Source organism: Corvus brachyrhynchos, unplaced genomic scaffold (assembly GCF_000691975.1).
Source record: "Corvus brachyrhynchos isolate BGI_N302 unplaced genomic scaffold, ASM69197v1 scaffold89, whole genome shotgun sequence".
Taxonomy (NCBI): domain Eukaryota; kingdom Metazoa; phylum Chordata; class Aves; order Passeriformes; family Corvidae; genus Corvus; species Corvus brachyrhynchos.
This window is the reverse complement of record NW_008246063.1, coordinates 2952185-2963266: the sequence shown is the minus strand read 5'-3', so window position 1 is coordinate 2963266 and position 11082 is coordinate 2952185. Positions and strand designations below refer to the sequence as shown.

The following is an 11082-nucleotide window of genomic DNA, read 5'->3' as shown; positions in this document are numbered from 1 at the left end:
CGGGGCTGCGGCGAAGAGGAGAAGCCGCGGTGGAGGAGGAGGACGAGGAGGAGGAGAAGGCTCCGAAGGGTCTGCGCGGGCAGTGCCGCCTCCCTCGTTCTTCCCCTCCCTCCCTCCGTCCTTCTCTCCCCGCCCTCCCGGCGCGCTGCACCATGGGATGCGCCGCTACCCCCCCAACATGGCTGCGGGGGGGTCACGGTGCCGCCCCTCAGGGAGCGGGGTGGAGGAGGTGGAGAGGGCGCGTCCCGTCTCCGCGCCCGCCTCAAGGGCTCTCTCCTCCCTCCCTCTCTCTTTCTCTCCTTCGCTCCTTCCCCGAGGCAGCGCAAATCCTGAGGGGATCTGGCGAATTTGCTCGGGAAGAGGCGAAGTTTGACGCCTTGTCCTCGCTCAGTGGCACCAGCTGGCACAGTTGTTCCCTTGTTCTAACACTGGGATATTCCAGTTGTGGAGTTTCCCTCCCTGGGGGTATCCCAGAGCCGTCTGGACGCGATCCTGTGCCGTGTGCTCTGAGATGACCCTGCTTGAGCAGGGGGTCGGACCAGATGACCCTGGTCAGAGCCTGGTGCTGATAACGCAAAGGTTGTGGGTTCGATCCCTGTATGGGCCACTACAAGTTGGACTTGATGATCCTTTTGGGTCCCTTCCATCTCAGAATATTCTGTGTTCTGTGACCCACTTGGTCCCATCCAACCTCACTCGGTCTGTGGTTATGTGATTCTGTGATAGTTCTTTTCAAGGAAATACTTGGAATTTACTTTAAAATGACCACAGCATTTGAGTGCCCATCAGTCATTCTGTATATTTAATAACATAAGTCTGAAATCACAGGATCATGGAATGGGAAAGGTTGGAAGGAACTGCAGTGGGGTCATCTGGTCCAAACTTGCTGCTCTAGCAGGGTCATCCCAGAGCACATGGCACAGGATTGTGTCCAGACATTTCTGGAATATCTCCAGTGAAAGAGACTCCACATCCTCTCTGGGCAATGGTGGAACCTCCTGGGCATCAGTTCCTGCCCGTTCCTCTTGTCCCATTTCTGGGCACACCGAGCAGAGCCTGGTCCATGCTCTGACCCCTCCCTATAGACACTGACAGGCAGGGATGAGGTCCCCTCTCAGTTTTCTGTTCTCGAGGCTGAACAGCTGCAGCTCCCTCAGACTTTCCTCATAAGAGGGATGCTCCAGTCCCTTCATCATCTCTGCAGAACCCTCTCCAGGAGCTCCATGTCTCATACTGAGGAGCCCAGAGCTGGACATTCCAGATAAAATGTGGGAGTTGGCCTCTTCTCCCAGGCAACCAGTGACAGGACAAGAGGAAATGGCCTCAAGCTGCACTAAGAGAGGTTCATGTTGAACATCAGGAAGAATTTTTTCATGGAAAGGGTTGTCAAGCATTGGAAGAGGCTGCCCAGGGAGGTGGTGGAATCACCATCCCTGGAGGTGCTCAAGAAATGACTGGATGTGGCACTCAGTGCTGTGGTTTTAGTTGACGTGGTTGTGTTTGGTCAAAGGTTGGACTTGATGATTTTGGAGGTCTTTTCCTACCTTAATGATTCAGTGATTCTGGGAAAGAGCCAGAAATAATAAATGTCTCTATTAATCTTTCCCTTGTCTCTCATGGCAGCTGAACTCAGTTTTTGCTCTCCTGCCTGCCCCAGGCAGCTGGAGCTTGAGCAGATCCTGGACTTCCACCTCTGGAAGTTACAGTTTGTCTGGAAACTGGAGGCAGGGGCACAGAATCATACAATATCCTGAGTTGGATGGACTCACAAGGACCATCAAGTCCAGCTCCTGGACTGCATCTCACAAAGGTTGATGGAGAACTACTCAATATAATCAATGGTGTTTGGAATGTGAATTTCACTGATCAAACCTGGGCAGTTACTTCAGGGTAAGACAAGTCCCACTCTTAAACTTACCTCCATTTATTTATTTACCTACATTTAGTTTACCAGGCACCAAAAGGAAACTCGAGGGAGACATGGAACATGTAGGGACCTAGATTGCAAACACAGTTTTTAAGGTGAATCCCACCTGAAATGGCCCAAGCCCCTCCAGGAGCCAATCCATTAGGTAAGCTCTGAGCATAATACAAATGCATTGAGCACCATATAAAAATGATTCCTAGAAACTCTCTTTTAAACAGCAGTATAGCAATCCCCATTCATCTTTTACAGAAATGCTGGGACATAACCAGAAGGCTGTTGGATATGCTGGAGACAGGATACCAAATACACTCTACCCTTTCCACCGAAGCTGGACCACTATGCAGAAATGAAGGAAGGAAGGAAGAAGGGAAAAATTATTTCATTTATTTTGTAATTATTGGTCTTGGGATCATTATTGATGCTCTTGCCAGAAAAGGTAGAAATGTGCTAATTAAAATTACTGATGACAGAAAGTTGGGAGACATCAATAAAGACGATATTCATGGTAACACACCAGAAAAATCAAATGCTCCTAAGGACCGGAATGGTAAAAATGGAAGGAAATGACTGAGTGAAATAGGAGTGTGTGCTCTGATTAATATACAGGGAAGGGGTGGTATAAATACTGGAAACAGAAAATGAAAGGGAAAATGGAGCTTCATAAATTTTTATGATACAGTTGTTACCAGCAGCAGGGAATTGCACTAAATGACCCTTCCCAGCATTTGATCCCAATTACTGATCATTTCTCCTCTGTTTCTTCCTTCATCCAAAGATGTCAAAGTGCTGTAGCCTCTGAGCAAACTTGAGAAGAAGATACTTATCCCCATTTTTCACACTGGAAAGCTGAGACAGTATTTGAGTTGCCAAAAACACACATAATTCCCTGGATGAACAGGCCTAAAAGCAAACAACTCCTCTCCAGGTCTGTATTCCGTGCATTCGGGACAGCAGCAATACCTACTTTCTGTCATGCATTGTATGTCCTATTGATCTCATATAAAGGTTTAATAAACATTCTTCATTTAGGCTTTTTTTCAAATGTCCTTGCTTTAATAAATAGTTATTATTCCTGTATTTTTAGAACTTTATGCTCTGCAGATTCTCTGGACAACATCAGGGTTACCAATTCTCTCCAATTTGCAGGTGGAAAAACTATTAAAGAGTTATTTAGGTGATTTATGGAGGAGAGAGACTAAATCCAGAGCAGTGAGTCTGATCCTTACATTCTCTTCTATCTTTTAATAGTTTCACTTTTTCATATGGAAAAAAAAGGGGGTTGTCTGAAGTCCCTGGGAGATTTCCCACTGGTTCTAATGGGATGAAGGCAAGCCCAAAATAATCTATCAAATTGATGGTTTGTAGTAAATCCTGAAAAGGCTCTATTTCAGGTTCTGGTGACAGGTTTTTTGTTTGTTTCTTGTTCCTTTCCTTCATCAGAAAATTGCTTGTAAAAGCAGAAGCCTTCAGCAACGTACTGACTTCGACAAAAATGTGAGGGAATCTCCTTTGTGTTACAGAATGCAGGTTTCAGTCAAATGTTGAGAAAGCTCCATAAAAGCTGATGATCTGAGCTCTCAGGTGGGAGAGGGGAGCTGTGGTGATGTCCAGTGAAGTTACTTCATTATCCAAACTGATATCTCAGCAGAAACTCCTGAGGCGCGAGCAGGGCGATAGTCAGGGATTCTGTCAACGCTACAAGGCAGCCAGGTACAAAACTCTGCCATTTTTTCCCCTCCAACTTTAGGGCCTGATCCAAACTAATTGTCTATGAGAAGGGCACTTCCAGTAGCTTATCCACCCATCCACCCATCCATCTGTCCATCCGTCCATCCATCCATCCATCCATCCGTCTGTCCATCCATCCATCCATCCATCCGTCCATCCGTCCATCCATCCATCCGTCCATCCATCCATCCATCCATCCATCCATCCATCCATCCATCCGTCTGTCCATCCATCCATCCATCCATCCGTCCATCCGTCCATCCATCCATCCGTCCATCCATCCATCCATCCATCCATCCATCCATCCATCCATCCGTCTGTCCATCCATCCATCCATCCATCCATCCGTCCATCCATCCATCCGCCCATCCGTCCATCCATCCATCCGTCCATCCATCCGTCCATCCATCCATCCAGCCTATTGAGAATCCAATGAATTGCTGTCTGATTACCCCTATTTTTCTCAATTAACTGAGGGAGAGCCCTGGTAATTAGCCCAAATCTTGACTCAGCTAAACTTTTCTAAGTTGTGACTTGCTCCTCTGTTTTGTAAGATCCTTGTTTTCTTCTGATTCTTGAGAACTTTTGTAGAAATGTAAAATTATTTTCTCGTCTGCTCTGTCTACACAGAGGTTGTTGGTAGGTGGAAAAGACAACTGTCCCCTATAATTAATTATGAAATTATTAATATGGAGGGAAGACAGTTAGTTTAATACTACTGGTATTATTTGAGCAGTCCATGCCATTACCTCATTTAATTTGCAGGGCTTATTAAACCTGGTATAAACAAAAAGGTAGGAAATTTCATTATGGTGTAGCATGTATTGTCTTTCCTTCTATTAAGTGACAGAGCTGGGGGTAATGGCTCTGAAGAGAACGAGTTCTTTCCGGTGTTTGGGAGCACAGCTGCAGCCAGGCATCCTCCACTTTTCTGCAGGATGGTAAATATTCATTAAAGGAACCAGAACAAGCAGGTAGCTCTGAACTGCAGGGCTATTTCAAGCTGTGCTGATGAAATACAGGGGGATTTGGGGGGGAAAAAGAAAGGCAAAAATGGCAAGATGGTAAATATTTCACGTAATACACAGGAACATCCTTGATTGTAAGAGGATTTTTTTTTTTTTTTTAAATCACCTAAATCAATCTCAGATGAAGAAGTCAACTGCATATATAAGGAGTCTACATAGTACTCTGGCATTGGTGAAGGAAAAGTATGCAGTAAATAAAATTAAAGGCACCAAAATGTGAATGTTTATACATCTATCCTTCTTTTTGGATTAAAAAAAAAAAAAGGATAAAACATTGTATCAGCATTGGGCAGTGCCTGAAGTAGGAGCTGAATGGAAAGTCACCAGTGGAGGTTTTTCTAATTTATTAAACAAAACAAAACACAAAGAAATTCATAAGAAAAGCTTCAAGGGAAACTGGCAAACTCACACAGGATCAGGAAGGAAATTTCAGGTAGAAAATTTGGTGTGAAAAAAAACAAATCAGCAGCTGGGGGACCCACTTGATGAGTTGCTGTTATTAACTAAGACCTCCAAAGCAAATGTTAATGTGTTAATTAGAGGCAGGGTAATAACCTCCTAGATTTCCCAGTGGGAAGCAAAACAAAACAAAAACAAGACAATTTCTGTTCTGGATTTAACTGGCTGAAACCAAACATGGCAGGAAGGGAACCCTCCCAGTACTGGGTCTGCATTTTCTGATGTGGGTTTGCAGCATCACTGCCCCAGTGGTACCATACAACACTTACCTGACCCCACAGCTGACCAGGTGCAGTCATGGGACCCAGAAGTTTATTTATCTTTCCAGAAAATCAAACAAAATCCCTCTCCTGACTGGTAGCTTTGATTCCTAGAAAGAAAGGAAAGATCCCACACTGGCTTAGTGAGACTGGTTCCAAGGAAGGAATGAAGTCAGGACTCTCTCAGGTGGAGCCCTGGTGCGACAGCAAGGGAAGTAAAATCCATGATCTATCCTGAAGGGCCGAACTTCCCATCACAGAATCATGTCTTTGTGTTTTATTTTGTCTTCCAAGACTGAAGTCAACTTCTTGGTTTTTTTTTTTTCTTTCCCAACCAAACCTCAGGCAAATTTGTTGCTGAGCCAAATCAAGCCATGTACTTTAAAACTGCATTCTCCAGAGACCCAGCAGCACAAAGGTCTTAAGTACATTTAGAAACATGTGAATTCTTTGGCTTACATTCTGCTGTTTTCTGTCATTTTGCTGCCTTGAGCTGTGGTGCCCACTGTTCCTAGGAAGGCTCAGGAGGGAAGGAGGGTGTTCAGGACTGTGCCCAGTCAGTGGAGCACACTCCTGGGACTGCCAGCATTGGAGCCCCAGGGCTTACATTCCAGGGTTGCACTTGGTGGCTTTCCCAGTAAAGACATAGCCTTTCAGCTTGTTCAGGTCTGAGCCAACCTGAGATTATTTTATTTTTATTTATTCAAACTGCTATCAATAAATCTAATTTTTAAAATGTATTTTGTCCTTATGCAGTCCCAGTTCTTTGTCATTAAAATATCAAGTCAGGTTATTGCAGGAACTGTGACAGTTACATCATATTCTGCTGTCTGTCAAATCCCTCCCCAAATTCCTCCAGCTGCTCTGCAAGCTTACACTTTTCCTAGAGCCCCTTGATGTGTAAAATGTGTGCGATGTTTTGATCAAAGGGATTCTTGTACTTAATGCAAATTTCAGCACACGTACAGCAGTCAGATGTGAGTGTGTGGATCCAATCCTCCCATCTCCACTGGGCCCCCGGGACATCAATCCAGCGAGCAAGGAGGGCAGGGATGACTGGTGCAGAACACTTCCACTTCTTTATTTTTAAGACTGTGTTAAGCTTTCTCCATATATAATAATTTTAACTTGTTCTGAATGCCCGTCAGCTAAAAGGTTACAATGACCACATCTGAGAAAACTTGTCTTTTTTTCTTCCACGTTTTTTTCAACATCTGAGCAAACAGCAAAAGGAAAGATCCCCTTTCTGCAATTCTTTTGGACTCTTCAAATGACATTTTAGGTACCAGAGGATCATTTTCTGAAAATTTATTTTCAAACACAGACCCAAATACTTTAAGTAGCGAGACTATTTTCTGTGGGAATTAGTGGTCATTGCTGATCAATCTCACACTTAGTGAATGATTTTGAATGCAGATGAATATTGATCTTTCCAATGTTTTCTTTATTTTCCAATCTGTCTGTTCATCTGTACTACCTACAAATTTATTTCTTCTGTCAGTTTGAAGCCATTCCCCCTCTCTCCTGAGAGCCCCTCTCCAGCTCTCAGGGTTTCCTATCCTCTATCCTGTTTCAGAAAAAATCCTCCTGCATTACAGTCGCCTCTTGGTAAAAAGAGTTACTCGAAGTTCTGGGCAAGATGCTGCTGACCTGTATGAGTTAATTTTACAATGGCTGCATAGAGTTCCTGCTGTCCACATGAAATCATTACTTGGGAACCACTGAATCAGTGACCTCATAAATTTAAGTTAGCCAGGAGGGAGAAAGATTTCTCTCATTCCTCTAATTTGTTCATCCTGTGCTGCTTTAACAGCTGGAATCAAAATGGAATAAAAGAGCATTGTGTCTTGAGCTCTTCAGTTGCCTAATTAAAAATTGATCATTTATTCTCATTTAGGGTTCTGCAGAAAAAGGATACTGCTCTTGCAGTAAAACAAAGTTTTTGAAGAGAGCCTCTGGAACAGATAAAGTATGGAGGTAAAAACCATAGCAGGTATGTTTAGAAGACATCGTTTTCATTTCCATGTAGCTCACAGTTCTGCCCTGGTTCTTTCATTACAGGCAGAACAATTTTCCGAGGTGTTCTCTGAAGTGCCTTTGTGTCTGACTGCCTCAATACCTCACCTGAGTTTATTTACTCTGTAGCAAGAATATTGCACACCAAAAAAAAGGTGAGAGAGAAGACCTGTGGTTTGACTTAAAATCACAGAATCATGGAGTGCTAAGGGACCTGAAAGATCATCTCACCCTGCCAGGTGCATTTCAGTTTGCACTGAAGGTTTGCACTTTGTGGCAATCTAACATTCGTGCATCAGTGTCACCATTAGCCATAGAAAAGTGAATTGACAGCAGGTGTATCTTCTATAATAAAGCTTTTAATCAGAAGTTGTTCATGAAATGTTTCTCTCCCTCTGTTCTTGAAGTGTTACCCTGTTTATTTAGAAACATGTTTTTTACACGTCACGATATTAACTTTGTAAGAGCATTACTTCTCAGCATAACAGATACACAGGATTTTAGCTGTCACATTGTTTACAAGTTAGAACCAGCAGTGCAGTGTTAGGTCTTTTTATCTGCTCTGAACTTCATGCGGTCTTAAATGTCATTTAGGGTTTTGATGCCTCTGGTTCTAGTCCGTAAAAATGGCATAGCAATGTGATCCTATGGGTAGATACCAGGGGTTACAATTAGGAGAGGTTCAGAAAAGTGGTTGAAGCTGCTGAACACTGAAAACAAAGTGTACAAGTCAGATTTTTTCTCTTTCTTCCTACAGTTGTTGTTTTCCCAACCCTCTTATCTTTCTCTTAATAAAAACCCTCCTCTAGTTTCAGTGAGGTACTGGAGCTGTGTGTAACAGAGAAGCAAAGATTTCCTTACTGTTTTGTTTTGATGCTGCTAGATCAGCTCCTGTATCAGACTTTTTAAAATATCTGTTTATGTTGAGTTAGTTACAGGCTGAGCTGCTTTGTTTATTTACCAAGCAGGTGCAGCAAGTGTAGAGATTTTTCATGCTCCTGTTAAGTGTTGTCTTGCACTATGATTTAAATCAGATTAATGTGACCAAAATGTAATAAAGAGAAGTAATAAATATATTACAAAATATGTATAAATATGTCATTAAAAATCCTGTTAAGACATTTGGCAGATTTCATGCTTAAAATGCAAATTCTTGTCTGTAGTGGTACACATTCATAGAATCATGGAATCACAGAGTGGTTTAGGTTGGAAGGGATCTTCAGGATCATCCAGTTCCAACTCCTCTGCCATGGGTGGGGACACCTTCCACTATCCCAGGTTGCTCAAAGACCAGTCCAGCCTGGCCTTGAACACTCCCAGGGATGAGGCATCCACAGGCAACCTCTGCCAGGGCCTCACTACTCTCCGTGTAAAGAATTTCTTCTTAATGTCCAACCTAAACCTGCTCTCTTTCAATTTAAAGCTACTCATGGTATAAATTAGTACTCCTCTTTCACAAAAATGTATTAATATAAATAGTATTAATTTTCCAGTTGTTGCTATTTTGATTGCAAATGCATGTGTTCACTCTTACCATTGGATTTCTCTTTGTGAGTTGAAAAGTTTCAAAGCAATTATTTATGTTTTTCCTAAGTAATTGTATCCCAAAAGAAGTCTAACTTCCAATATTTTGTGCACAGGGTTGCTCTCTTACACAAGTTGCTTTAATGCAGCACCTGAGAGATTTAACCACTGACCTATTTGAAAGCAGTGTGGTTGTGGAAAGGTAGAGAAGAGAATTTTATAAACATCAAGTTTGGCAGTGGAGCTTTTGGAATTTCACATTTATCTGTAATTTCCCTGCAGCACAGACTACACCCTTTCTCTAGGGCTGATGAAGAGTTGCAGGAGTTTTATTTACATCTAGTAGAAATTAGGAGAAAGTCCTCAGCACTTGTTCTTCTGTGGATAGATCCAGTCCCTGCCCCACTTCAGTCGGTCTCTGCCTGAGAAATACTTCACAGGAAACAAAAATGAAAAAGAACAAATTCAATAGCAGTAGGAGTGTTATTTTTAAGCTACTGTGCTGAACAATGTCGCCTCAGAAAAATAACACAAATGCATGGCTATTGACCACAATAAATGAGGAATTTGGGCTTCTGTTGTCTTTCTCATGCTGCAGCTGTAGTGTGAAGTATTAGAATTACCGGAAAGTCACCTGTGGAATATCTGACATCCTTAAATACAGGCTTGATGATGTTTATTTTTAAGTACATAGAGCAACAATCCTTCATTATTTTGCCTTTTCACTTTGAATTAAAGTATTTGTCTTGAATTTCAAGAGACAACTTGATACATTCATTCATGAGCTAAAATAAACCGCAGTGAGCCCACAGAGGAAGAGATTCTATAGGAGAACGGCTTTTACTCTGTTAGACTGGCCAAATATTTGCAGCTTTGCAATGACTCATCCATTTTCCTCTCTTCTTCAGCAGAATTTTGGAAGAAAGGACTAAGGAAGGAGCTAATGATACTCCTAGAGGGAAAGAAGATCAAGTCCTTTTTTGGTGCTTAATTTTATCTGAACCAAATCCTTCGTTGCCATAGTGTGGACACAGAAGCGAGCAGAGCTGGCCCTGTTCATCCCAGCTGAGGAGCAAGACTTTTATCTTCTGCTTTTTTTCATATTTATTATTTATTTTACAATAAATTCTACTATTTAGCATCCATTATTATCTTTATGCAAGGAAATACTTGGGATTGAGGTTGTATCCTGATAAAAGTTTGGCAGACATAGATTGGGACCATCCTGAATGTTGGAACTGAAAGGAAGCTCATAAATCATCGGTGCAGTGTCCTGCTGCCACCAACCACCTCATGGGATGAGCCTGATCCTGAACTGGAATTCAATCACTAAACAGTCTGTCTGTGGTGTTGTGCTTGCCTTTTCCCCCAGGTTGTACAGGTTAAACAGTTCTTTCCCTTCCCTTCTTTTCTCCTGTTCCTGCCTTCCTTGTGTAGGGCCAGGGATCATTCGTTGTGGCAGATACATTTTGCACCTTTAGTGCTCTTGGGCCTGCAGTTTCCTGATGAGACAGTCCTTTGGGACAGGGTTTGGAAATGTTAAGTCCTCAAAAGTAATACTCAGTTAAAGTGTTCTCATTCCTGGCTTTTCTCTCCAGCCCTGGGCACTGTAACAGTGTCAGTAAAGATGCTTGAGGGACCGGGTTGGGAACTGGGCTGTGGAACTGGTCTGGCAAAAAAAAAAAATGTATTGTGTTTCTCAGCCTTATAGAATTCTTAAATATAATTAAAAGTTTTAAGATAAATGCCCACAAGTGTGCCTATCAGTTGTGCAAACCAGAAGGAAGGAGAAAACTCTCGAGATTTACTTCCATTTATTTACTTTTTATCTTACAGTTAAATGGATGAACTGTTTTCTAATAAAATTAAGGAATATGCACAGAATCATAGATTCACAGAATGGTTTGGTTTGGAAGGGACCCTCAAGATCATCCAGATCCAAATCCCCCTGCCAGGGGCAGGGACAGCTTGCACTAAACCAGGTTCCTCAGAATCCTATCCAGCCTGGCCTTGAACACTTCCAGGGATGGGAAGCTTCTCTGGGCAACGTGTTCTGCTGTCTCAACACTCTCACAATACAGAATTTCTTCCTAATAGCCAATCTAAACCTGCTCTCTTTCAGTCTGAAGCCATTTATCCT

General features: G+C 42.6%; 1 long non-coding RNA gene across 3 annotated transcripts; it reads left to right on the top strand.

Moving 5' to 3' along the window:
• LOC108449730 lies at nt 1-10826 on the top strand. Of its 3 annotated transcripts, XR_001866011.1 has the most exons (7): nt 1-69; nt 1947-2072; nt 2177-2852; nt 3448-3637; nt 7300-7379; nt 7464-7573; nt 9851-10826. It is a non-coding gene; the product is annotated as an uncharacterized LOC108449730 (long non-coding RNA). The 3 variants fall into 3 exon arrangements; XR_001866010.1 differs by lacking the exon at nt 3448-3637 and having other exon boundaries at nt 9854-10826; XR_001866009.1 differs by lacking the exon at nt 3448-3637.
• Nucleotides 10827-11082: the final 256 nt, after the last annotated feature.